The sequence below is a fragment of the Protopterus annectens genome, chromosome 4.part0, assembly GCF_019279795.1.
Source record: "Protopterus annectens isolate FY-2018-M chromosome 4.part0, PAN1.0, whole genome shotgun sequence".
NCBI lineage: Eukaryota > Metazoa > Chordata > Ceratodontiformes > Protopteridae > Protopterus > Protopterus annectens.
In genome coordinates this window covers 1,892,341,255-1,892,368,023 of record NC_056733.1, presented here as the reverse complement: position 1 = coordinate 1,892,368,023, position 26,769 = coordinate 1,892,341,255, and positions in this window count along the sequence as shown.

Below are 26,769 nucleotides of genomic sequence, written 5' to 3'. Positions count from 1 at the left end.
CATGTTTCAAACTGGTCATGGAGGCTGCCCAGAGACATGCAGCAACACTGAGAGAGTTGCAGTAATGTCTAGCAAGTACTGCCTGTGTAGTACCTGTGTCAACAATCACCTGGATTCTGCATAAGTGTGGCCTATGGGTTAGGGTAATTAGACGGAAGATGTGTCGCACACGAAACATCATCCAGGGCTCTGTACAGGTAGCATAAGCATAACATCAAGTCTCCCAAAGGCATGTGTTGCAATGTGTAATGATGTCATGAGACCAAACCTATAGACTGTATTCATAAAGATATGTGTGGTGCACAAACAACACCTCACTCCACATTAGGGCCACCATACCAACTTTTACCTTGCTGGTGCCAGTGTACACCTTTAGGGATGCTGTTCATTAGCTGGAACTAGGCCAGTAGACATGGTGAGTGGAATTTGGAGCACTGCAAAATAACACTCATGTGTGGCCCATAGTTGTTAAGCATCTGCAATAAGGCTGAGGATGAGGAGGGGTGTCAGCTTCAAACACAAGAGTGAACTGAAACATACATCCAAAGCTAGATAAGAATGGCTGTATCTGAACACAGTCAAGGTTATGAATTGTGACAGACATAACCCAGATTCCACACCAATAGTGAAGCCACTGTGTGACCTCCAAGGGCTGTGCACATGAGCTGACCTTGCAATCTGGCATAGTTGGGGGACCTTTGTTGGGCAGACAGACCAAATAATGCCAAGTAAAGATGGGCCATGCTAGTATACCCCTTCCAGGAATAGCGACTGCTGTAGTTCACTTAACAGGTGCTGCAAAAAACCATTGTGTTAACTGTATGCATACTTATGCAACATATTGTATGCATCTCATTCAGCATCTGCATGACTAACACATTTGTTTGATACTGCATTGGATTGCATAGGTCATATGTCACAAATCAGGTGTGTGTAATGTTAACATATGCAGTATTGTGGCCCCATTGCATATTATGGAAGTGGCTGGCATGTCAACAAGGGTGTGTACACTCCTCATATCCACATTACGCTTTGAAGGTTGTCAGTGTAATCAGATTTTGTTGCTCATACATGCACTGCTGCTGATGAGATCTGCAAATCAGAGGTCAGGCATTAACTATTGACATCAGTCCTCATATCATCCCAGGTATGTGTCAGACAAACACATAGGGGCTGAGAGCAACAGAGCAAACATAACTGCCACACATATACACATTCAGCAGTGGTGTGTACACTTGTGAGGTATGGTGCACAGTACATGCCAGCGTGCTGTACAGGTGCACAGCAATACTGTGTACATGGGTGCAGTGTGTTCCAGGGGAAGGGGCATCACCTACTAACACAACTCATGCATCACAGTGATGTATAATGTTGGTGACAAGGATTACGAATGGCTGTAGTGCATGCTGTTGAGTGCCATATGTCATGCATGTCAACTGTTGGGTAATGAGGTCTGTGTAATATCTTTGTGCCACCTCACCTGTAAGTAAGTATGTGTGTGTGTGTGTGTGTGTGTGTGTGTGTGTGTGTGTGTGTGTGTGTGTGTGTGTGTGTGTGTGTGTGTGTGTGTGTGTGTGTGTGTGTGTGTGTGTGTGTGTGTGTGTGTGTGTGTGTGTAGAATTAGACCATAATGTACAGTTCTTAATTTAAATTTCTTGTCTGCCTCTCACAGGTGGTGAGGTGGGTCAGGGTCCCTCCTGCAGGCAAACTGATGTCAGTGTCCATACAGACTCTGACAATGATGATATGATAGGCATAGTGAGGCACAGGCAGGGTTGTCAGAGGCTGAATCTGTGCTATTGGTTAGCATCCCAATTTTATCCACCCCATCACCACACGCAGTCACAATGCCGACACATACCCATCCCCAGTGGCCATAGATGAGGGACAGTTAGTGGGTGGAGGCAAGGGACAGGAAAGTGTGGTGACTATGGCAAATGTGTCTGTACACAGCAGCCATAGCCAGATGACTGGTGAGGTCCCACACAGGCAGATAGACAGGGGTGCTCGTAGGAGGGCTGCTGGCCATCACGCCCCTGGCAGAAGTGACACAGCAGGTGTCACCAGACACATGTTTTGGGCCATCATGGAGGCACAGGCATGTATGGAACATTACGCCAGAGATAGTCTGAGGCTCCAGAGGGCTACTCTTCCTGCTGTACGTGACTACATCTGTGATCATGCAGATGTCCACTGTTATTTTGCAGAGGTCATGGATAGATGGTTGGGTGAGATGGTGGGAATCCTCAACCATGTGGTGTCTGTGGTAAAGCATGTGGTGGGAGTAGGGCATAGGCCACATGGACATAGGTCAGCAACACCAACAGGTGGAGGTCTACGTGGACATGCAACATCTCACTCCTGTGCCTATAGTGGCAGTACCAGCACCAGCACTACGGGGAGGGAGCTGTCCACACCACACTGCAGTAGGCCATGTGCACGTGGTCCTGGCCAGTCCCAACAGGGACCTGGATCCAGTCGACAATTGTCATCATCAGGCGTGAGTACCATATCTTGGCTTCTGCCTGATGGTGCCCATGCAACCCCTGGTAGGCGCAGTTCCCATGTCCATGGCTAGACACAGTGAACTGTACACCCTGCCATGTATGATCCGCAGCTGTCCAACATACCCCTGTATAGGGCAACCACATGGCAGAACTGTGTGCATCCATACACGCACACATCACCATTACAGCTAGGGTACCTCCATACCTACGCACACCATGTCTGCACAGGCCATTTAATAAACAACCCCCTAACCCACAAACATGATGTCAGCCAAATGGCTCAACCTAGGCCTGTTACAAACCCATACCACACCCTGTGCATATGATGATACCTGTGCCACATCCCTGTCATCCATACCATCGATGCAGGGACATGCTAATATGGTTCTGATGCACAGGGTGAATGTACTAAAGTTTAGCAATGTAATGTTGTTTAAAGTGTTGTCAGCTGGAATGTTTAATATTTACATGTCAAGGTGTGTAGCTGTCCAGCCATGATACATTATTGCTGTCATTAACACTGACTGAATGTGGTCTCATAATGTATTCTGTTTGTGTTCTAGGTGTGTGAGTGTCAGGAGGATATTGGTCTGCTGTCTTTTCCTACAAGGGGTGTGGCACTGTGGTAGCACATTGACTGTGTCATATCCTGGGTACAGGTGAACACAAGTAACAGGTCTGTATAACAGTTACTGCATGTGCCACATGGCTGATAGATCTGACGGGTGTATACAGGTGAGTGCATGGTGGCTGATGTAAGCAGCTCTTCTACAGTTGACAATGGTAAGTGTACTGGGTGGCACACACCAAATGTTTGTGAATAACACACACACAGATGCTTTTATGTTGATGCAATACACAGAGAATACTGTTCACATGGATGTACTTCATTTTGCTGAGAACTCATTTTCGCCTATGTAATTCCACCAAGACCAAATTGCCAAAACATCACATCAGTAAATAATCAGTCCGTCAAATTTAATTCCATTGGAAATGGTACTAGCAGAGTATATGTCCTTTTCCCCAAGGTAGTGCAATCCTGGAGTTGGTATACATAGGTGTGCTGGTGTGGGGGGTACAGCCCCCCACTTTAGAGGGTGTAGGGTGGTGTAGAACCACACATAGTGTGATTAACAACTACTTAACCTCTTAACATAAACTGGACAGTATAACAGCACACCAAGCAGGAGGATACGCACAACAATACCCCCAATGTGGGTGGATTTGCCCACAACAACCACACCCAACTATATATACCAACTCCAGTATCACTGTCCAGCTGTATAGTGGGGAAAAGGGCATTTATACATTCACTACTAGTTTTGATGGAATGAATTTCCACAAGATAATTGCTTTGCAATGTTACCTTTTGCCAGTTAGTTCTTGGACAAATGATCTCCTGGGAAATATATTTTCTGCAAACTGAAGTAGATCCCTTCACATACACACACACTTACTTGGCAATACTGAGATTAGAACCCATACCTAGGTACTTATTGCTACTAATGTGTTTGGCCTTAATTGCACACACAACAGAGATTGTAGGGTGAGGTGTGTCCTGAGCTTCCTGTAAAGTGAACAACATCACCAGGGCTTGTACAGTATGGTAATGGGAAATGTACTGGGTGTTAATGGACAATACATAGTATAACATACTGACATATACATATTGACAAACGCATGCAGTCATAGACACATTTGACAGACCTGAGTTTAGCAGTGCTGACTACTTTGTCAGTGAGTCCATACTGTTACAGAGTTTTTGCACACAGCACATGCATCATTGGGCTGAAGAGTGTCATCTGTTACCTGTATGGTTGATGGTGACAGTGGTTCTCATACAGTGGACCTTGGGACATGTACTGGTGGTACCATGGTGTAAAGACAGAATACTTAGTACCCCCACCCCACATTGGATATTGTACTCACTGAAACCCATGATAATGATCTGACATACCCACAATCACACATTTACAAGGACTGCAATACAAATAATTGTCTATCTAATTATTGCTGCTATAGGGATATGCATTTATTGCAACCGCCACAAGGATAGTAGGGTGAGGGTTTGTCATACCTCTCTTAATTGTCAGCAACATCACCATCCCTTGTAATGTACAGCAAGATTTAGTATATTTGGAGAATGTGGCCTCAGAATGCTGTCTCCTACAAATATGCACACTCACACACACTTGCACACACATACACACACACACACACACACACACACACACACACACACACACACACACACACACACACACACACATACTCACATTTGCCAGGACTCAGAGGGTAACACATGCCTATCTACCCATTTGTAGAACAGTGTTATGCTGGTAGTGCAAGCTCCAAGTAGCCCATAGGGTGAAGAGTGTCACAAGGTAAATTTAATGTGAATTACAGCAGCAGCCCTTTCTAAGTATAGCAATGCGGGGTGTAGTGGGTGAGAAGGCCCTCAGAGTATTTTCAACTACAAGTTTACAAACACACAAACACTGTTATGCTCAGTAATGCAGACAGACACATTTGTCAGCACTGAGGTCCATAGGTGCAGGTGTTCCTAGGTGTGTACCAGGCTAATGTCCATGGAGAGATGAGAAGTGTAGGGCATGTGAGTACATTGGTATCATGCCACCTGACATTTGTCAGCAGGCCATCTATCAACTAATGCCACTTGAGTGATCCCCAGGGTGACAGTTAAATTCAACATCCACTCATCTGGTTTTCTCTTGAAGAGGGCCAGTGAGGTGCTCTAATCGACATGTATACAACATATATTGCATAACATGGCCATTGTCTGGGTTAGAGACCTGTACCCAAACATGTTCTGTTAACCGTGGTAGTCTGGTTGAGGTATCCATGGCATGTGGTGCATACAGAGTGGGGTTTCCTAGCTGTGGCATTCATAACACAGGCAGACATGTCAGTGTCAGTGAATCAGAGATTGCCTGTAAGCAGCCAAGATGAATATCTGACATCTGCACATCTGTACAGAGGACAGACAGAAACTAGATAGCTAACAGGTTATGCATTAGGATGAATGTTATGAAAGACAGACATCTGAAACTGATAGGTATGCCATTACTCAATGACATGTCCTAAAGACATAGTAGTCTACAGTTAATATCAACATATCAGATCAATATCCAATAGGAGATACATAAAAACATACAGCTCAATCACCAAGAGCATGATAGTCAGTACTCAAAGTCCAGCTTTGCATGCAGGGGTGTATGGTTCCAGTACTACAATCTGCAATCTACTCTTACTTGGAAAAGCACTGTTAAAAGTAGTACCATAATGATACAATAAATGCAAGTGTGACTGCATATAACCTGGGATACTACCCAAGTATGAAACACATACAAAGAGAAAAGATTGTGGTACTACCCATGTATGCTCAGGTGTTCCATACAGTATACTCACACCTCTTGCTACTGTAATGACAGCACATAGAAGCATGTTATGTACATGGAATTAAATACACTTATTAAAGATGTCATTACCCTGGAATGTGATCACTAGTTACCAGGGCTGGGCTATGCTTAGCAGGTTTAAGCATTGCTTAAATGTAAATGGTGAAAAGATTTGCTCACTGATAAGTGAAGCCTACATGGTGTAAGCACATATTTGTTTAACCGTATGTAGGAAGCGCTTACCGTCATGCAAACCTGAGCAAACCCGCTTAAAGCCACTTTTAAAGCGCCTTAATCACCCTGTCTCCATTAGCCCTTGTTCTGCCCAGCAACAAAATAAATAGCCCATGCAGGTCATGAACCCAAGACCCCTGTAAACTATAATCACAGCACTTAACCACTATACCATCTGAGCTGTAAGAATGTCTGTTGCTTTTTCAAATATATTCAGTACATGTACTGAATAGTAGTGAACAACTGCTTTGAGTACTACAATTGTTTACTACTTATTAGTGAAAACAGTGTGGAATCAGTCATGTTTCTATATCAAAATATACACATATCAGATAAATATGGTGAAATACTTCTGAGAAGGAATATACAACACACATGTTTATACATAAAAAGGATATATATATATATATATATATATATATATATATATATATATATATCATCATCATCTTTTTTTGGTTGTTCCCGTTAGGGGACCCCACAGCGGATCATCTGTTTCCATTTCTTCCTGTCTTCTGCATCATGCTCTTTCACACCATCCGCCTGCAAGTCCTCTCTCACCATATCCATAAACCTTATCTTAGGCCTTCCTCTTTTCCTCTTACCTGGCAGCTCCATCCTTAGCATCCTTTTCCCAATATATCCAGCACCCCTCCTCAGCACATGTCCAAACCAATGCAATCTCGCCTCTCTTGCTTTGTCTCCAAACTGTCCAACTTGAGCTGACCCTCTAATATACTGATTCCTAATCCTGTCCATCCTAGTCACACCCAGTGCAAATCTTAACATCTTTAACTCTGCCACATCCAGCTCTGACTCCTGTCTTTTTGTCAATGCCACCGTCTCCAACCCATATAACATAGCTGGTCTCACTACCCTCTTATAGACCTTCCCTTTCACTCTTACTGATACCCGTCTGTCACAAATCACTCCTGACACTCTTTTCCACCCATTCCACCCTGCCTGTACTCTCTTTTTCACCTCTCTTCCACACTCATCATTACTCTGAACTGTTGATCCCAAGTACTTAAACTCATCCACCTTTACCAACTCTACTCCCTGCATCCTCACCATTCCTCTACCCTCCCTCTCATTAACACACATATATTATGTTTTAGCCCTGCTGACCTTCATTCCTCTCCTCTCTAAAGCATATCTCCACCTCTCCAGGGTCTCCTCAACCTGGTCCCTACTCTCACTACATATCACAATGTCATCTGCGAACATCATAGTCCATGGGGCCTCCTGTCTGATCTCATCTGTCAACCTGTACATCACCACTGCAAATAAGAAAGGGCTCAGAGCTGAACCTTGATATAATCCCACCTCCACCTTAAACGTATATATATATATATATATATATATATATATATATATATATATATATATATATATAACATATGCCCATAACATGCAGTGGAGTCATAGTCATACCTCAGCACCATAACTCTTAACCTCTTAGTGCAAGGGAAGATAATGTAAGTATTGCAGTTATAAATTTAGAATGTTGCTACAGTAACAGGGTTTGTGTCAACATACATGTTCTGAAGGAAGGCTCTTCTGAAACTGACATATGCCATCAGTTACTGACAGACATCATAAAATCATCATAGTGAAGTACCGCACAAATCACAGTAATGATCATGTGGAATACAGCAGAAATATGAGCAATAAACATGGACAGTCTGAAACAATCTGGTCAGTTGAGAGGTATACACAGAACTCCTAAGTGCAAGAAATGTGGACCAAGCCTGACAAAGAGAATGTTTAAAGCCATGAAAATGGGGATATATCACAAATACTGGAGTAGATAAACTCACACAGTTGATGCATTCACACCCTCCAGTCTGTCCTAACATATGGAGGAGCAGAGGTCCCAAGCCCACATACTTCCCACTAGTTAGTGACATACATCTTCACAGTATCCTACTGCTTTGTCAGAAATACACAGCACGTATGGTGGCCAGGCAACAGTACATCTGACAAATATCTGGACATAACATCACACTATGGTAAATACACTGAGCTCCTAGGCATGTCACCAAGCACTGTCTAAACTAAAAGCAGACTGCCACAACACTAACCCAATTTTCCTGTGGGAGAATACATATGTATTTGCAAATAAAGCAGGCAATACAGGCATGTAACAGCACAGAGTAACATACATCAGTGTGAAAGTGTATACCCACAACCAATTTCAACACAGTCATAGTCACATAATGGTAAGTCTAATTAATAGTACAGTATATGGACTGTGTGAACAAAACCCATCAGCATGTTTGCCACTCACACACTAACCCTGCATATACTGGCCCAACGCACAGTGTAGTCTGCTGCCTGACTGTGTTATGGGACATGTCTCAATCTGGTCCTACAAACATATAAGCTGATAGGGTACCAGAAACTGGAGCAGCATGCAATGTCAGATAGAACAGGACCAAGAACACTGACATCTACCCCATTCTGTACACAGGCCAAATAACATAGTCACAATACACTGCTACACAATACTTACACTCTGTCAACAATCACCATAAGTACACAGACCTCACTACTGTACAGACTACAACAGAATGTCCAGGTTTTGTCCTCAAATATAAGGCTTCCTATACATAACATGTCTGGCAGTCTGATATATCATTGGCTTGATATCAGGAATGATGTCAGTAATTAATGATATACTGTACATATCCACCTCTTACTGCATGACATATGGACAAAGGGTGACAGACTTGGGGGACAGAGGCACAAACACAGGGCCATTATTAACATATTGCTGTTATATATATAGTGACCCATAACAGGAACAGTTCACTTGTAAAACCATGCATCTGGACTCATGTATTGCACCTACAAGGCAGGCCACCTGTGAAGGTGGCAGACGTTGTATCAGCATGATGTTTCAGTCAGGTATGATACCTCATGCTGCCATATGTGTCAGTACACTCACTGTGGCCTATTTGTCTATAATATCACATCCATGGGCATTCTTAAGGCACACAGACCATTTCCAACCATGTATAGGTTGCAAACATATGACTATGCCAGACACATCAGTACAGAGGACTGAACAATGGTTTAACCTAGTGCATGTGAGGCAGATGCTGTTACCACACTATATAAAGTAATGGCAGTGGGAGGTAGTCACCAGCCATGTATGGTATACACATCAAAATGGTATAAGCCATGCAAGATATGATCCTCACACACACAAACAGTTGCCAGCATATGGATTAGAACTCCTGCTTATCTAGGTATGTCTACTATAGTGTTACGCAGTTACCGCATGCACTACAGAGCTTACAGAACGTTCACCTGGCCAAAGCCACTGGTAACTGCACAGCTGTGATAAAGTATTACAGGTGGCAGACAGTCTGCCTTCTGTTCCGCCTGTACATCATGCTAGTTCTTCCTGTCTTTCATTTCAACTAGCGTTATTGCTTGGCACTTCACCAGGTTATTGTATCAGGAAGAATGGCACACCTGGGAGCCATCAGCAGTACTCCTTCATCACAGAAGTAGCCCCAGTACTTGGTAGTTATGTACACCCCTCCTGGCATGTTTGAGGGTGGTTATCTGTGCTTTCACCCATTAACCTGGAGTACTTGTCCATTCTGAGGCACTGTTGCAACTGCCTCATGTACATAGACAACCCCCCTATAAACTCCAAACATGCAGACCTGTGAGGGTCATATGCACTCTCCAGCAAAGATTGGACTAGCAGGTCATAAGGATATGATCAACACTTGCACCACACCATGTGGAACACTTAGCTCACCATGACACCCACTTTGACAGCCATGACATACAGTGAAAAGCCACACACCCACCTTCCCAGAGGTACTCAATGGACATTTACCCAAACAGCATAGACCAGCAAGACAGACACCCACTCAGATGCCATGGCATGCCACATGCCAAGGAACACATATTTAACCTACACAGTGTGCCCCTCAACCTAAGCTCCTAAGGCTAACCAACTTGCACAATACAATGATCATGGGCAACTCAGTACTGAGGCACACACATATCCCACTCACTAAGCTGAATATGGAGCAGGTAATAGCCAAATATATATCACATCCCAGCATCCAACACATGACACAGCCAGTCATGGCACTCCACAACAACTATGAGTATCACTCTGTATCCATGTGGGTGTGAATGACTTAACAAGAGACATGGTTGAACTCTCTGATTATGTGGTCCATACAGGTGTGACAGTAGCCCTGGGCAGTGTACTGCTGTCACCCAGAATGATGCTGCAGTATTATCAACAGATTGACTGCAACATCGGCTTATGTATTATGTGTCATTCTCAGGGGAGCCAGTACCTCTCTGCTTGGGAAGATATGACTGGCAAAACCCAATGACCTGCCACAGATGTCTTACATCTGTCAACACTGGATTTCCAGGTACTGGCTAAGTGTCTTGCCACTCCTATGATGCCTTATTAGGCAGTGTTCCTGATGTTATTACCACCATAACAGCTTCACATGTATGCAATCTGAGGGTCATGCTGCTCAACAGTAGACATCCAACTGTCAGGATTTAGTCACTCAGAGCAGTTGTTGAAGTGGAGGACATGTCTGCTGTAATGGAGAGGTGGTTCACAGCAGCAGACAGCAGACCTGCAGTATCAGGCTATGATGCATTCCACATCTGTCAGGCCCCAAACATGGACCACACTACACCTCCACAGGTGGTGTTGTCTCCCTATTCATTATGGGTAGGAACACCTCCAGACTAGTATCCCTCATAATGCATTGGAGATACTTCCAGTAAAACTGCCTTGGGTTAATAATGCAACCCAAACCATAGCCTGCTATGGCTCCACATCTAGGTCCCTAGACTGTCAATGCACTTTCCTCAACACCCGACCATCTATGATGGTCCAACACAACACTGATATAGTATGAGTCTTCAAGTACCCCTCAATCACCTGGGGAAAGTGACCAAGCACCAGTACAGTGACCCAACACTTCTGGGAGTCATCATTTCCATTGCCCTGGACAAGCTCATACTGACCCCTGGTACAGGATGCAACAACCTTGACCTGTGCTGACTACTTAGATATTGGACTGTTGCTCATCCACAGATTGCAATCTCTGCATGGTGAGAATCATACAGGCTGTAATCAACTTGGAACTCAACAAGTCAACCACACACCCCACAAAGGTAACCACCTTGCAAAACCATTCCAAAGCTGGCTTTGCAACCATGAAAACAAGGATGGATGTCTTCACTGCAGCCATGGCAATGAGAAACGGCTGCATGATTGTGGAATCATGCACATATGCACTGTACAAACAGATATATAAATGCATGGTACTGACCAGAGCCAACCGAACCCAGACACTGTCCTCCAAACATTGGGAGACAATGTGATGGTCCCCTGTCATTACTAAGGTCTACATCAGAAGGAGGACACTGTTGCAGAAAAAGGTGGTGTCCCATGACTGTTGGACTCCCTTATAAGCCTCAAACACAACTTTGGATCCCTACAGGCATCTATGATGGCAGAGATGCAGCAGACAATGATGACAGTCACAACAGCCTTTGATAGTTACATCAACAACCTCCACAGCATTAAACACAAGTGCTGTGAGTCACTGCACAATGCTAATACCTATCTTGAGACAGCAGATATTGGCCACAGTCTTGGCAACACATTTAGTGCCAGCTTTACCCCTCTCTCCCCCAACAAGTGAAGTGCTGAGTGAATGTGTTCTCACATGCTGTATCCCATTTCTTTTCTAGGCATCTGCGTGTCACCAAGATGTGGAACTGCAGCATGACCATGGGGTATGGCAGTGTGGTGACACATCCACCATGTCATAGACAGGGTAGAGTATGTGCACGGAAATCCCCGGTCTGTAACATAGTGATTGCATATGCCTCACAGATTATAGGGCTGAGGGTTGTACATAGGCATATGTTGATTTACATCTGTTGTAGAATGGAGAATGGTATGTATTGTGGTTTGGACACACCTCCGATTGCTAATAACCACAGCCACAGGGGATATTCATCAAACAAACACACTGGGATTACTATTCACACACACACACACACACACACACACACACACACACACACACACACACACACACACACACACACACACACATTTGCCAGTACTGAGATCCATGGGTTCATTGCTTCATAGGTGTGTAGTAGGTGAATAGGCCTGAAGACTGTACAAGGCTAGCTCAAGGAATACCCTGGCATCAGTCCCTAGTGTGGCTCAGGAGTATAGTCACTAATGTGGTCCCCAGGGGTGGGTATTGCATTCACCATCTACTCATCCAGATTTCTACTGCAGGTGGCCAGTGCTGCACATGTATGTGATTTATATTCCATAACATGGACAGTGTCTGGGCTGTGCACATGTCTCACATGCATGTTCTTTGAAGTGTGGAAGTATGCTTGAGGTCTCTGGAACATGTTGTGTGGACAGATTGGTATCTTCAGAAGTAGTATTCCTGACCACGTTTGTTGAGACTTGGCTATTTAATTGAGGTAGTGGTAGTAATTGCACCTACATAGACAGTATGATACAGGGATTCATTGGAGTTATTGGTGTCTGTCCATACAGGGCATGTATATAAGGCATGGTATTCCGTTTATGGGGTATGTTTGCCGACTCTACGGTTGTTGCAGGTGTCCAGTGGGGACTATGGCAAAAGGGCCACTGTACACATTGATTGGGCTACTGAGGGGATGGATCAGGGTTCCATGTCCTTTTACTTACTGCATAACACACACTCCATCATGAGATGTAACACATCAAAGTACTTTCTGATGTCAGTGGCACTGTTGTGGTCAATAGGCATGTAATCCACTGCAATAACATCATGGGTCATATCTGGAAGGCAATTCGCAGGAGAACTACCTATATAGTGGTTGCTGCCTAGCCAAGTGTGTTTGTGTATGATCCGTGGGTGAGTGGTCTCTGAGTATTATAAGGGTTGCCTGTATTGTTCACTAATCCATACTGTCACATAGTCATTGCACATGGCACTAGACATTTATGGCTGTGGATTGTCTACACCATCCTCTACAGTGTTTGACAACTGTTGGCCTTGTAATGTGGACATTGGGACATACAGGTCCTCAATATTGCAAACTCAATGTTACAAAACCTGCCCTGCAATGGATCCTGTTATTACACAATCACATCAACACCCACACAGGATACTGATGACACACACACACACACACACACACACACACACACACACACTTGCCAGTACTGAGTTTCAACTCCCTACCAAGCTATGTATTGCTATTACAGTGTTACGCATTTATCACACATGCCACAGAGCTTATATGTTGGAGAGCAGTCCAAAGGTATCTTTGAAGGTGAGTGACATCAGCAGCAGTGCTAAAGGAGGGGTAAAGGAAGTGTAGTAAGTGTGAATGACCCCCAAATCAGGTGTCAACAAAGACACACACACTCTCTCACACAAATACATACATTTTCACAGTTGCCAAGACCAGGATTAGAACTCATACCTAACTAGTTTGCTACACTACAGTATTATGCTCCATGGAGCTTATAAGGCTGATACTTGCCCAAAGGGTTATTTCAAGGTGACTGACATCAGCAGGAGTGCTAAAGTAGGGCAATGGGAAGTGTAGTGAGTGTGAATGACCTCAAAATCATTCATCTCCAAACACATAAACACACACACACACACACACACACACACACACACACACACACACACACACACACACACACACACACACACACACACACACACACACACACACACACACACACACACACACACACACACACACACACACACACACACACACACTTGACATGTCTGGGATTAGAACTCCTACCTAACTAGTTTGCTGTACTATAGTATTATGCAATTATCACGAGCGCCAGGGAACTTATAGACCTGAGATGAGACTTGACCAAATGGTTATTTCAAGGTGACTGACATCAGCAAGAGTGCTAAAGTAGGGCAATGGGAGGTGTAGTGAGTGTGAATGGCCTCAAAATCATTCATCTCCAAACACACACACGGTTTAACAGTTGTCTTGTCTGGGATTAGAACTACTACCTAGCTAGTTTGCTACACTACAGTATTGCGCAGTTATCACAAGTGCCATGGAGCTTATAGGGTTGAGACTTGCCAAAAGGGTTATTTCAAGGTGACTGACATCAGCAGGAGTGCTAACATGGGCAATGGGAAGTGCATTGTGTGTGAATGGGCCATAAATCATTCCTATGGAAACACACACACACACACTCACTCACACACAACTTTACATTTGACAGGACTGAGTTTACAAATCCTACATGAATACTTATTTTTTCTATAGTGTTATACAGTTATCACAAGCACCACAGACACTATAAGGCTTGGGCTACCAAAAGGAATGGCTACAGTGATTGACATCAGCACATCATGTGTTATAGGCCAATTGGATGTGTAGTGGGTGAAACAGGCCTCATAGATTCATAGGTTCATACGTAGGTACTAGGCTATTGGCCCTAGGGCCTATATAAGCCTAGCCAAAAAGGTACCCTGGCTTTCACACCCCAAGAAAATTATTTTCCTATGTCCCTGTCAAGCAGAGCCACAGAAGTGATCCCTGGGGTGAATTTCCTATTTCCCATCCAATCATCAAGATTTTTCTTGAAGAGTGCTAATGAGGAGCTCTGTTTGACATAGATAGGTAGTCTGTTCCAGAGTATGGGAAGTCTCTGGGACAGGAATCTACCCTCCAGCATGTCCTGTTTATTGTGGTGACAAGGTTTAGGTCCCTAGAGCGTGTAGCTCAGAGGGACTGGGATTTCTTTAAGTGGAGCATGTCCAACAACTCTGGGTTTGACATAGCTTTGTATGTTAGGCAGAGATCACCTCTGAGTAGGCGATATGCAACGGAGTAAAGATGGAGTTTTTTGAGATGGTCTGCGTAGGGCATCTGTTTGAGGCCAGTAACCCTCTTTGTGAGGTATTTCTGTGGCCTTTCCAGTTGTTGTACATGTCTTGTGAGGTACATACCAAAAGGGGCATTGTACCCTATAATGGGTCTAATGAGTGATGAGTAGAGGGGAACAATGACCTCTTTTTTCTCGATGAGAAACCTTTTGTGATGAGGTGTGCCACATAGAAGGATTTCCTGACCACTGTGACGATGTGATTATCCAAGGAGAGACTACTGTCCACCTTTGTCCCAAGGTCTCTTATCACACTTTTAAGTAGACTACCACCTATGTGGTAGTTTATGGGTACAGAGTTTTTACCAAAGGGGATGACAATGCACTTTTTGGCATTGAGCTTGAGGCCATGGCTTTGAAATCAGGCATCTGTCTCAGTGAGGCCCTTTTGTAGGATGTCCACATCATTAGGAGTTTCGATTATGTCTCCTAGTTTGCAGTCATCTGTGAACTTAGTTAGCCAAAGACCTTCTGTGTCAGTCTGTACTTCAGAGAAGTAGATACCAAACAGGAGAGGACCCAAGACTGAACCCTGTGGTACTCCACTTGTCACTAGTCTGAAATCTGATTTGGAGTCTGCTACTTTCATAGTGTGGGTTCTGTCAGTAAGCCAGTTAGCAATCCATCTTGTGACATAGGTTCATAGGTTCATAGGTTCATACTAGGCTATCTGCCCTAGGGCATTTTTAAGCCTAGCCAGAGTGTGTTTGGCTTTCGTCACCCATTTTAAATTAATTTTGCTATGCCCTTTTTTGAGGTTAGTATACTGTGCCTCTGTCTAACAGTGACACAGAAGTGATACCCGGGGTAAACCTACAATCTCCCATCCACTCATCAAGATTCCTCTTGAAGAGAGTCAATGAGGGACTCTGCCTAACCTGGACTGGGATTTTATTCCAGAGTGAAGGGAGCCTCTGGGTTATGAATCTGTCCCTCCAGTATGTTCTATTTATTTCATTGCTGAGGTTCAAGTCTCTCGAGTGCGTAGCTCGATGGGATTTGGATTTTCTGAGGTGCAGCATGTCCATTAATTCCGGGTTAGACATGGCTTTATATGTCAGGCACAGATCGCCTCTGAGCAGGTGGTATGCCACTGAGTAGAGCTGGAGTTTATTTAACCGGGCAGCATATGGCATCTGTTTGAGCACTTTGATCCTCTTGGTGAGGTACTTTTGGGGTCTTTCCAGTTGCTGCAAGTGTCTGGTAAGGTACATCCCAAAAGGGGCATTGTACTCAATTATGGGCCTGATGAGGGATGAGTAAAGAGGCACAATGACCTCCCCTGATCTAGATGTGAATCCCTTCATGATTAGGTGGGCTATATAAAATGTTCTTCTAACCACTTTGGCCACGTGGTTGTCAAATGAGAGATTGCTATCAACTTGGGTCCCCAGGTCCCTAATTACTTTTTCTGTACTTAATGGATTACCACCTATGTGGTAATTTGTGGGCACTTTGTTTTTGCCAAAGGGGATGACTATACACTTTTTGGCATTTAGCTTGAGGCCTTGGCTCTGGCACCAGTTGTCTTTTTCTATGAGGCCCTTTTGGAGGATGCTTGTGTCGGCTGGAGAGTCGATTATGGCACCCAGTTTGCAGTCATCTGCGAACTTGGTCAGCCACAGTCCTTCCGTGTTGGCCTGTACCTCCGAGAAATATATACCGAAGAAGAGAGGTCCCAGGACTGAGCCTTGTGGGATGCCACTTGTAACTGGTTTGGAGTCTGACATGGCTCCAGCCATGTGGGTTCTGTCCTTGAGCCAGTTTGCAACCCATCTAGTGACATAGGGGTTTATATTTAAGCTGGTGAGCTTATCTATAATGCCCGAGTGGGGTATTGTATCGAAGGCTTTTGCGAGATCCAGGTAGGCTGTGTGGACCACCTTCCCCTCGTCAATGGCCTTAGTGACTGTTTCAAAGAAATTGACCAGGTTTAAGAGGCAGGATCTGCCCTTAACAAAGCCGAACTGGGTAGGATCCAGTGTCTGTAGGTCCCCAATATCTTTATTTATGAGGTCCATGATGATCCTTTCCATAGCTTTGCAGACCAAGCTAGTCAGGCTTATGGGGCGATAGTTTCCAGGATCCATTGAGGCACCACCTTTGTGGAGAGGGACCACTGTTGCTGTACGCCACTCTTTGGGTACAGATCCTGTAGTAAGGCTGAGATTGAACAGTAGTTTTATGTTTGGGTTTAGCTCTTCTTGGAGTTCATGTAGGACACAGCCCGGGACACCGTCTGGTCCCATTGATGCTGTGTTTTTGCTTTGGAGAGGGGGGCTCTTACCTGAGCATCTGAGATGTCAGGTGGGCAGCACTCTGCTGGGATAGATATTTTCCCTTTTGGTGGGGGGGGGGGAGAAGTTTGTGCTGAACCTGTCAGCTAGGATGTTGGCAATGTCTGTGGGTTCGGTGTATTTTTTGTCATTTTGGACTAATTCTGAGCATATCTGGGAATTCCCACCCAGGTTCCTAACATAACTAAAGAAAGCCTTGTGATTATCCTTAGTGTCCTGTGCAATTTTTCTCTCGAAGCTGGCCTTAGACGATTTTATGAGTGCCCGTAGTTTTTTGCTAATACTGATCAGAGATGCCTTCCCTTTTTGGGATTTTGCTCTATCATGTAGTAGCTTCCTCCTTCTATTGTATAGTTTGTTTATGGCTGGGGTCCACCAGACAGGATGTCTGCCTTTGGAGGATTGGGTCTTGGTTTTATTTGGGATTGCAAGATCCATGGATTCCTGAAGGTGTTCATAGAATGTGTTTATAAAGGATTCTGCAGTCTGGGCATTTTCCACAGGCCGGGGGCTTTGAAGGATTCCACCTCGGTTTTGAGGAGTGTGAAATTTGCTTTAGAGAAGTTTTTCACTGTGGTTTTCTGGGCAGGGGTGGGGTGGGATGTGAATATCCAGTGAGATTAGTTTATGGTCTGATCTTACCAGTGAGGGATACACTTCTGGTCTGGAGCATAGAGTCCCCATGTTGGTGATGATCAGGTCCAGTATGTTTTCCCCTCTTGTGGGAGTGGTAACAAGTTGTTCCATAGCATTTGAGTTTATAAATTCTAGGAACCTTTGGGCTAGGGTGTTGGAGCTAGAGTAATGCTCCCAGTCTATGTTTGGGTAGTTGAAGTCGCCCAATATAATGGTGTTTAGAGAGACCTTCATATTTTCCAGTGTTCTCAGGAAGGCCAAGTGGGATTCCTGGGTTTGGGAGGGTGGTCTGTAGCAGGCTATAAACTGGAAGGCAGTTTTACCCACTGTTAGTTGCACATGGATAGTCTCTGATGCTTCGTGCTGTGCCACCAACCTGGAGGTGTGGGTATCTTTGACGAATATTGATACTCCCCCTCCTTTTGTGGTTCGGTCCAAGTTTTGGGACCGAAAAGCATGGTATGAGGTATAATCTGGTAGTGCTGGGGTGCTCTCGGGAGCCTTGAACCTGGTTTCTGTTACTGCACAGATATCGATGTTCTCCATGCTAAGGAGAGTTTTGAGTGCGTGCATCTTGAAGTTTAGACTTCTGGCATTGAGTAGCATTACTCTTAGTTTCTTATCCCTTGTGATACCTATGGAGGTGGGTTTGTCTTTTGAGCCTTGCCTAAAAAAGGCACTATGGGGGTAGCAAGAGCCTTTGCCAATATCCGAAAGCCCAGGGGTGACAGGTACAAGCCGTCCCTAATGAAGCATCGTGGCTTGTCGAGCATGTCATCCCAGGCTGACAGGCATTGGATCCCCTTTGAATGACACCAATATTTAAGCCAATTGTTGAAATTGATCATTTTGTCTTCATATTGTGGCATCATTCTTGGTGAGGGTAAGATGCTACTCAAGGTCAGGGTCATACCAGCCTGGGCTACATGCTCAGAGAGCTCCTCTATGTCTCTTTTCATGTAGTCCAGGGAGGTATGTCTCAGGTCATTCACACCAGCATGGACAATGACTGAGTCATATTTGTACTTGCCTTGGAGTGACCTGAGTGCTTGTGTTATGTGGCGGATCCTAGCGCCCGACAGGCAGCTCACCGTGACCTTCTCCTTGTTCACCCAGGTGAGCAGGACGTCAGTGTGCCTGATGATAGAGTCACCTATTACAAGTGTATCAGGTGTGTTGTTTAACCTTAAGGGCTGTGACTGTTCGGCACACTGGCTTGGTGAGCTATGTGTTGCACGTGTTTTGTTTTGGGGTAGCGGTTGCTTGGGTGTCTGCTTTGGAGGTCTCTGCTGCTTAGGCAGAGTTTTATTTAGAGCCTCTGAGTATGTTTTTGTGTGTTTATGTGTTTGGTTTGCTGTCGTGGTAGGTCTATGTGAGACTGGAATTGTAGTGAGTGTGGTTTCCTTCTCCTCCTGACTGGTTACACCAGTACTAAGTTGAGAGAGCTTAGCCTCCAGTTTGACTATATGGTTGCATCTGCAAGATTATATGGTTGCATCTGCAAGACATAGGAATTTATACCTAGTTTAGTGAGTTTATCTATAATTTTGGAGTGGGGGATGGTGTCAAATGCCTTGGCAAGATCTAGATAGGCTGTGTAAACCACCTTACCCTTATCTATGGGTTTGTTGACTGCTTCAAAGAAGTCTATCAGGTTTAGAAGACATGATCTGCCTTTTACAAACCTGAACTGTGTGGGGTCCAGAGTTTGAAGATCTCCAATGTCTTTGTTTATGAGTTCCATGATGATACATTCCATGGCCTTGCAGACCAGGCTTGTCAAGCTAATGGGGCAGTAGTTCCCGGGGTCTGTCGTGGCTCCCCCTTTGTGGAGTTGGATAACCATCACGGTGCACCATTCAATGGGCACAAAGCCTGGGGTGAGGCTATGACTGAACATGATACTTAGGTGGGGTGCCAGTTCATTCTGTAGTTCATGTAGAAGGCAGCCTGGGATGTTGTCAGGTCCCATGGATGCTGTGTTCTTGGCTTTGGAGAGTGAGGGTTTTACCTGTGCAGCCGTGATTACAGGAACTTTGCATTCTTCTGGTATAGAGATGGGCCCTTTAGGGGATGAGAGGGGGGTAAAGTTAGCACTGAAACTATCTGCCAGAATGTTGGCAATATCAGTTGGTTATGTATATTTAGTGCCATTGTGCTGTAACTCAGAGCAGATCTGAGTGTTGCCATTGAGATTCTTGATATAGATATAGAATGCTTTGTGGTTGTCTTTAGAATCAGTGGCAATAACTAGCTTTGGAGGATTTTATGAGGAATCTCAGCTGTCTGTCTCTCTCTTCACCACATATCTGTGTGTATATGTTTGACATATTATAGTCTGTTGGCCTTAGATATGTGTGAGTACTCCTATCCAATGTGTATGTGAAGCATACATGGTGTACAATTTGGTGTGTGTGCACAGACATCTGCAAATGACAGATATGTATAGCCACTGTGTTGTCAGACATGGGCTTCATTTCTCTATGTGTAGGAGCATGCCCAGTATGACCTTCTCTGTTGAGTGCGTGAATCCATTCCAGGTAGGGTTGTACTACAGTCCAGGGTTTGGTGTTCTACACCTGCAGCTAGCAAACTGTCTCTGCAGGATATCTGTAGATAGGTTGACAATATGGAGTCACAATGGGCGAAAGATAGGGGGATACTGTAATTATTGCTGTCTGTGCTGTTTGTGTTGCATGGTTGATGTTAGCAAAGGCATTCAGACATATACTGTTTTACACTGTGATGTATTATGTCATCAACTACTGACAAATATAATTATTTCTCACAGTTATTTACTGGGAAATACAAGATGAATGAACAGTATTGTGGGCAGCAGCCTACACATTCTTGCACACTCCTGCCATTGTGGAGGGGTAGCTACAGACATTTGCTGATGAGTCTGTGTAAAAGTCCATCACCTTGGTAGTAGGGTGGCTGAGGATCCCCTTCTTGTACATATATCTACTTAACAGAATGGTCATATCCTACTGTGGCCATACCTCTCAGCTGTACAGATTCAGCCAGGTTACCCAGAGGCAGGGCTCATATATCTGGTCAGTTCCCCTTCACATTGTGGTTTATGAGCAGGTTTGTAGCCACCTATTAATGGGTTTGTAGGTAGGGGTAGTATAGGCACACATCAGAGTTTCAGACTTAATACACTCCATGATGTTCATGTTTCTACACCCCCCTCTGTTAAGGTATCCTCTTCCTAACATTATGTGAGTGATATCTGAGAGGTATGCTTATAGTTGGCCCTTCATCCCAGCGGTATTTATGGATTGGTCCACAGTTCTTGCAGTAGGACATGGGAGGTATGCTACTGGGATTTGTCAACATGGCCTTGCATCTGTGTTCTGTTGACTGTCTTAGGTTGTTAGTTAGGACCCCATGAGATACCATACACTGGCACTATGGGTGAGGTGCAGGCCTTTGACAGAGGACTGTAGGCCATTTGGTAGTGATGCGGGCCATCTGTAGCAGGCCAGTGCATTCTGTCACTCCTACATTCCCAGGCTGCGAGCCAGTGGATTCCCCTGGGGTGACAGGGTAAGTGTGCGAGGTGTTATTGGCAATACTTCATGTCCATATTGATCCATTGGTCTGGATGCAGGCAGGGTACTGCTTACAGCTAGGGACACACTTGCATAGGACACATCTTCAGAATGCTGCATTATGTGGGTATTCCCATACAAAAGTGGGGTCATACTGTACTCATTCCCAACAGCAAGGATATGACCTGTGATAAACCTGTGGCTGATGGTGGGATGAGCTGAGTGCATGTGTGATATGGAAGCTACTTGCAGCTGACTCACAGATATACCTGGGACATTCCCCTTATGCTGCCTTGTACGTGGACATAGGCAGTCTCTCATTACTTTATAACTGTGCCTTCTGTGGTCTGCCAGTGATTGGCCAGACTACACCAGTATTCCATACTACATGGACAACTAATGTGCTGCAAACCTGTATGTACAATTCCAATGTTGTGTGCAGTTGACAGTTATATTATATGCACTCTGTCTAGGGTACTTCCACCTGTGTACTGTGTGTATGCATGGGCCCATGTTCATGACATGTCTATCTTTTAGACGGTGACAGATATTGACATCTGGACAGTGAGTATGGATGACTGCTGACATGGGTATCACTGAAAAGCATTGTGGTTGGCACTGCAGTTGTTGGAATATGGTCCTGTCACCCACAGTACTGCCCATAGGCCACTGAGACACAACCTTCCATGCCTACATGCTGACCACTTCCAGACAGTATTGAACCCACAACAACCTAAAACACATACCCCTGCATATTGTACACATGCAACAATCTATCTTGTAGATTGAGCCAGCTCAGGCAGTCTGTGCTCCACTGATATTACCCGTCACATTTACATGTTACTGCATTTCTACATAGGATTGTGGGGAGGCACACCTGATGACTTTAAACATTTGCTATGACTGCACTGGTATTTCAGGTACTCTGTTGGCTTCCATCTCATATTGTTTTCTGACCTATCATGCAGATTGTAGGCATGTCACTAGAGTACAGATCTTAGGTTTTATTGACCTACATTTCAGTTTCAGACTTCTTACCCTTCTGAACTAACATACACCTGCCAGACCTGTTGTAGTCTGTCTGTGTAAGTCTGGAGGGGGGCTGTTCACCATTGCCGTCATTTGAAGGTCTTAGCCCAGACTTTGTTTATGGTCATCTACACCTGTCCTACTGGCTGAGGCTGGTGGTGGGTATGTGAGCCTCACTGACATGCATGTGTGACACCCACAGTTATTTGGGCCACCACATGTACTGCAATGGGATTTGTCACCTTGTCTAGCACTGTCTAGTATGCTGACACCAGTATTTGTTGGGGATTTCACGCTACCCATTTAGGTGTCCACTATCTGCTGCCATCCCTTTCAGCCACCTGATTCCCATTGCATGCTTTCGTCCATACTATGGATGCAACTATCAGAACATACTACTCCATTCAGTAATTCATAGGAAGAATGACTTACATTGTGGCTGGGCCAGTACTGAGGTCGGTGCTGGAGGGCTGACTATGTTGGATGCACATAGTACACTCCCTATACATGGTAAAGCACAAGTAGTGCCCTCTTTGGCATCCCTTTTATTGTATGTGTGAGTCAGAGAGAGGTGTCATTCCCTGGGTCCCTACCATGTCAGTGTATGTGCTATGCATTGCCTCTTTGCCAAGGCCTGGGCATACTGGGGACATCTCCTTCTGCCTACAGGGGCAGGCTCAGGTAGTTCCTCCTCTGAGTCACTCTGTGCCTGTGATGGCCTTGGCAATGGTGGGGGGCTGTGTGGTTTTGCCCCATGCTGTTCCTGCTGCAGCTGTTTCTGCAGGATCATATTGTGTAGCATGGTACATACTATGAACATTTGCAAACATGTAGCTGCTGAGTTCTGCAAGGTGCCACCGGATATGTCCAGGCAACAGAACCGTGACTTGAGCATCCCAAACACATGCTCTATAATGATTCTGGTTTGTGCGTGTGCCTCATTATGGAGTTCTTGTTCAGATGTGTGTGCATTTCTGAGGGGTGTCATCAACCACAGCTCCAGTGCTTAGCCAGCATCCCCCACTAGGTGGCCATATGGGATGTCCCCACTGGCAACTGACTGGTACAGCTGTGTCATATGCCAGATGTGGGAGTCGTGATAGCTTCCAGGGCTGCCAGCACACACATTCATGATCGCACATGACCTGGCAGTTGATGGAGAGGAAGCCCTTGCAGTTTATGTAGACCTTACCCCATTCACCGGGTGGTGCTTTGATGTGCATGTGCATGCAGTCTATAGCACCCACTACCTCAGGGTATTCTGCTATTTGGTGGAAGAGACACATTTTGCTGGTCAACGCCTCATGGGTGTTGAGGAAATATATGTGCTCACTGGCATGTGCTGACATGGCATCCAGGAACTGGTGGAGTACCCTGGATGCTGATGCCTGTGAGATCCCCATGATATCTCCAGTTGTGGGTAGTATTCTTAAGCCTACATGTATCTTGGTATCCACTGTGATGGGTTCCCCTCTGTTGGTTCTGTGTGTGAGGCGGGGCTGGCACAACTTAACAATTTGCTGTAGAATGTCCCTATCCACCCTATAGCATTCCACTATCTCCAGCTCATGTAGCCCCTGGTAGGTTACCCTGGGTCTGTTCACTCTTCTCCTCCTCCTCACTGTGGGATGGTCTTCAGCATTCACATCCTCACCACCCTCAGCCTCTTGCACATATTGATGTATGAGAGTGACAGCAGCCCCTAACATTTTGTTAGTTTTGTCAGGTAAAATTTCTCCATCTGTGTACACCAGTGGTGTAGAGTCTGTGGGAAAAAACAGACTGAAAGGTTTTTGCATAGTTTATAGTAGTGTGCTGGGATGCTGCCTGTTTAATTGGCTCATTCTGATACATTTCACCTGCCAGCTATGCTAGTTCTCCTTGACTGCCTTCCTACTGCTGTTTTCCCTTCCCATTGCCTTCCCATTTAAGCCCCAAGGTGCGCCGCACCGTGCATACCCAGTGCTTAGATGTGAATAGTGCTGCTATTTCCTGGTTTTTTTTTTTTTAAACCTGGTGTATGGCATGCACACCCGTTTAAGCAGGGAAAACAGTGCTCAACAATGTCAGACACACCCCCCTTCCTTAGCTGTGCTTAGCTAAGGGAAAACATGGGCCACAGAGCTCCAATAAGCTTATAGCATGCATGACACATCCCCTTATGAGGTCATCCACCTCTTATACTTATACAATGGTGTTGCTGCATGTACACGGTTAGGTGCAGGCTAACACTGACAGGAAATCTGTGATTCAGTATCAGTCCCCTCATTTGCATAAGCCAGAATGCTAATTCATAGTTACCACACTCACACTGAGCCTTCCCCCTTAGCAACCACTATTCCCTCGTATTGTTGTCTTAATGCATGCCACTGACTATTATGGCAAAATGCAGATTTGGGTATAAAAACTTATTTCCCCCCTTTTTTTTTTTTATTTTTGTGGTGATCTCGTTTGCACACCACTGCCCTACGCTTAAATGGCCAAGATCAGCCAAAAAAAAATAAAACTTGTTTTTTATAATATTTCACCTATTTTTCATGCCAAGCCATTGGCATGTCTACTACACAGAATACATGCTTTCTTTTGAGCTGTCATGCCTTCGTTTTGTAATTTGCAGAAATGTATTTGGTTAGTAACTGAATACATTTCTGCAGGTTACACTATTCCTGCACAGATGCCTGCCTGCTTCCTGGATCGCTAATTCACCTAATTTGCATGGTTTTCACCAGCATATAAGGTAATTAGTATATGGCAGTGGTGTCTGTGCGGGAATAGTGTAGGGGTACTCGTTCATGTCTCGGGGCTCAATCCTGGATCGCTTGTCGGCCATATTGCATGCAGCAGCTCTTGCACCATTCCTGCACTCCATGCAGAGCCTGCTGAATCCGGGGGTAACTGCATTAAGTTATTTAATTGTGTACTAGTGGGGTCTAATCAATATATACAAAGTCAGAGTATCCTTGTTACAAGGATTGAGAGCCATTGTCAGGAGTCAGAGTGGGTTTGAATCCATAATATGAAAAGGAACAGGTCAGATTCCTTCATTGAGAATGTAATGACCCTAACTATAGTCCCATAACTATCCCTCTGGAATGATAATGTTTTTTTATAATGGACACCAGTATGTTTTAAAAGAGCCAGAATATGGAACTCCAAGTGGGTATATGTTTAATAAGTATGGAAGAGACAGCTGCAGTTATTTGGTAAAATTTTCTGGGCTCACTAAAAATTATAGCACTTTACAGATTCCAGAAAAAGGTATTTTGATAAGAAAATTTTAGAAAATATGAAAAATAAACTGAAACAAAAGAGTAATTAGGTACTGGCCTCTTGTCAATCAGCTTTTATTGACTGTCAAGAAGGATCTAAAAATAATAAAAAGGAATCTGTAGTTAGAAGCTTAAAATATAACTCATCTAGATTGTCACAGCTGTTGGTGGCTAATAGAACAGCAAATACATTACAAAAATGTGCAGTTGAGAAATCCTGTTCCTGGGGTATGTATCCATTAATACAATCAGAAAAATGATCAGGCATCCAACAAGTATCATGCGATGATGACTGGCTTCCATTATCTTCTGCACCCCTTCCACCTCATGACCACCCATACATTAAGAAGCTAAAAGTTCTCCCTTACCAAGTGGGTAGATTAAAGTGAGTTTTCCATGAACTACATCTCCCCCAGATACAGCCCAAGTTGCTTTCAGCATTTTCAGTCATCCATCTGGGCTGGTTTATAACGCTAGACTCTGTCAATGTCCAGTACTCTCAGATCAATGCTAAAGCATATAGCTAATAAAGGGAAACAGTTGTATCAGGCATAAATATAGAACAAATACTAAACGTGGGAAATTGAAAAGATTTTCCAATAAGATTTCATCATCAAAAGCTAGCACTTTGGATAAGTTTAAGCACATTATTGCTCAACACCTCTCAACTATCCAGATTTTTTCAGAATGTCCAGATTTCTGCCTCATAAGTTTAGTCTGTTCCTCATAAAATATGTGGTTTTCTAGCAAATCACTGTGGATTGAAGTCACTAAATCCAAATTAAATAAGGACATACATTTGAGTTTCAGACTTCATATTCTTCAGAAAAATGCATGCTAACACAAATCCAGT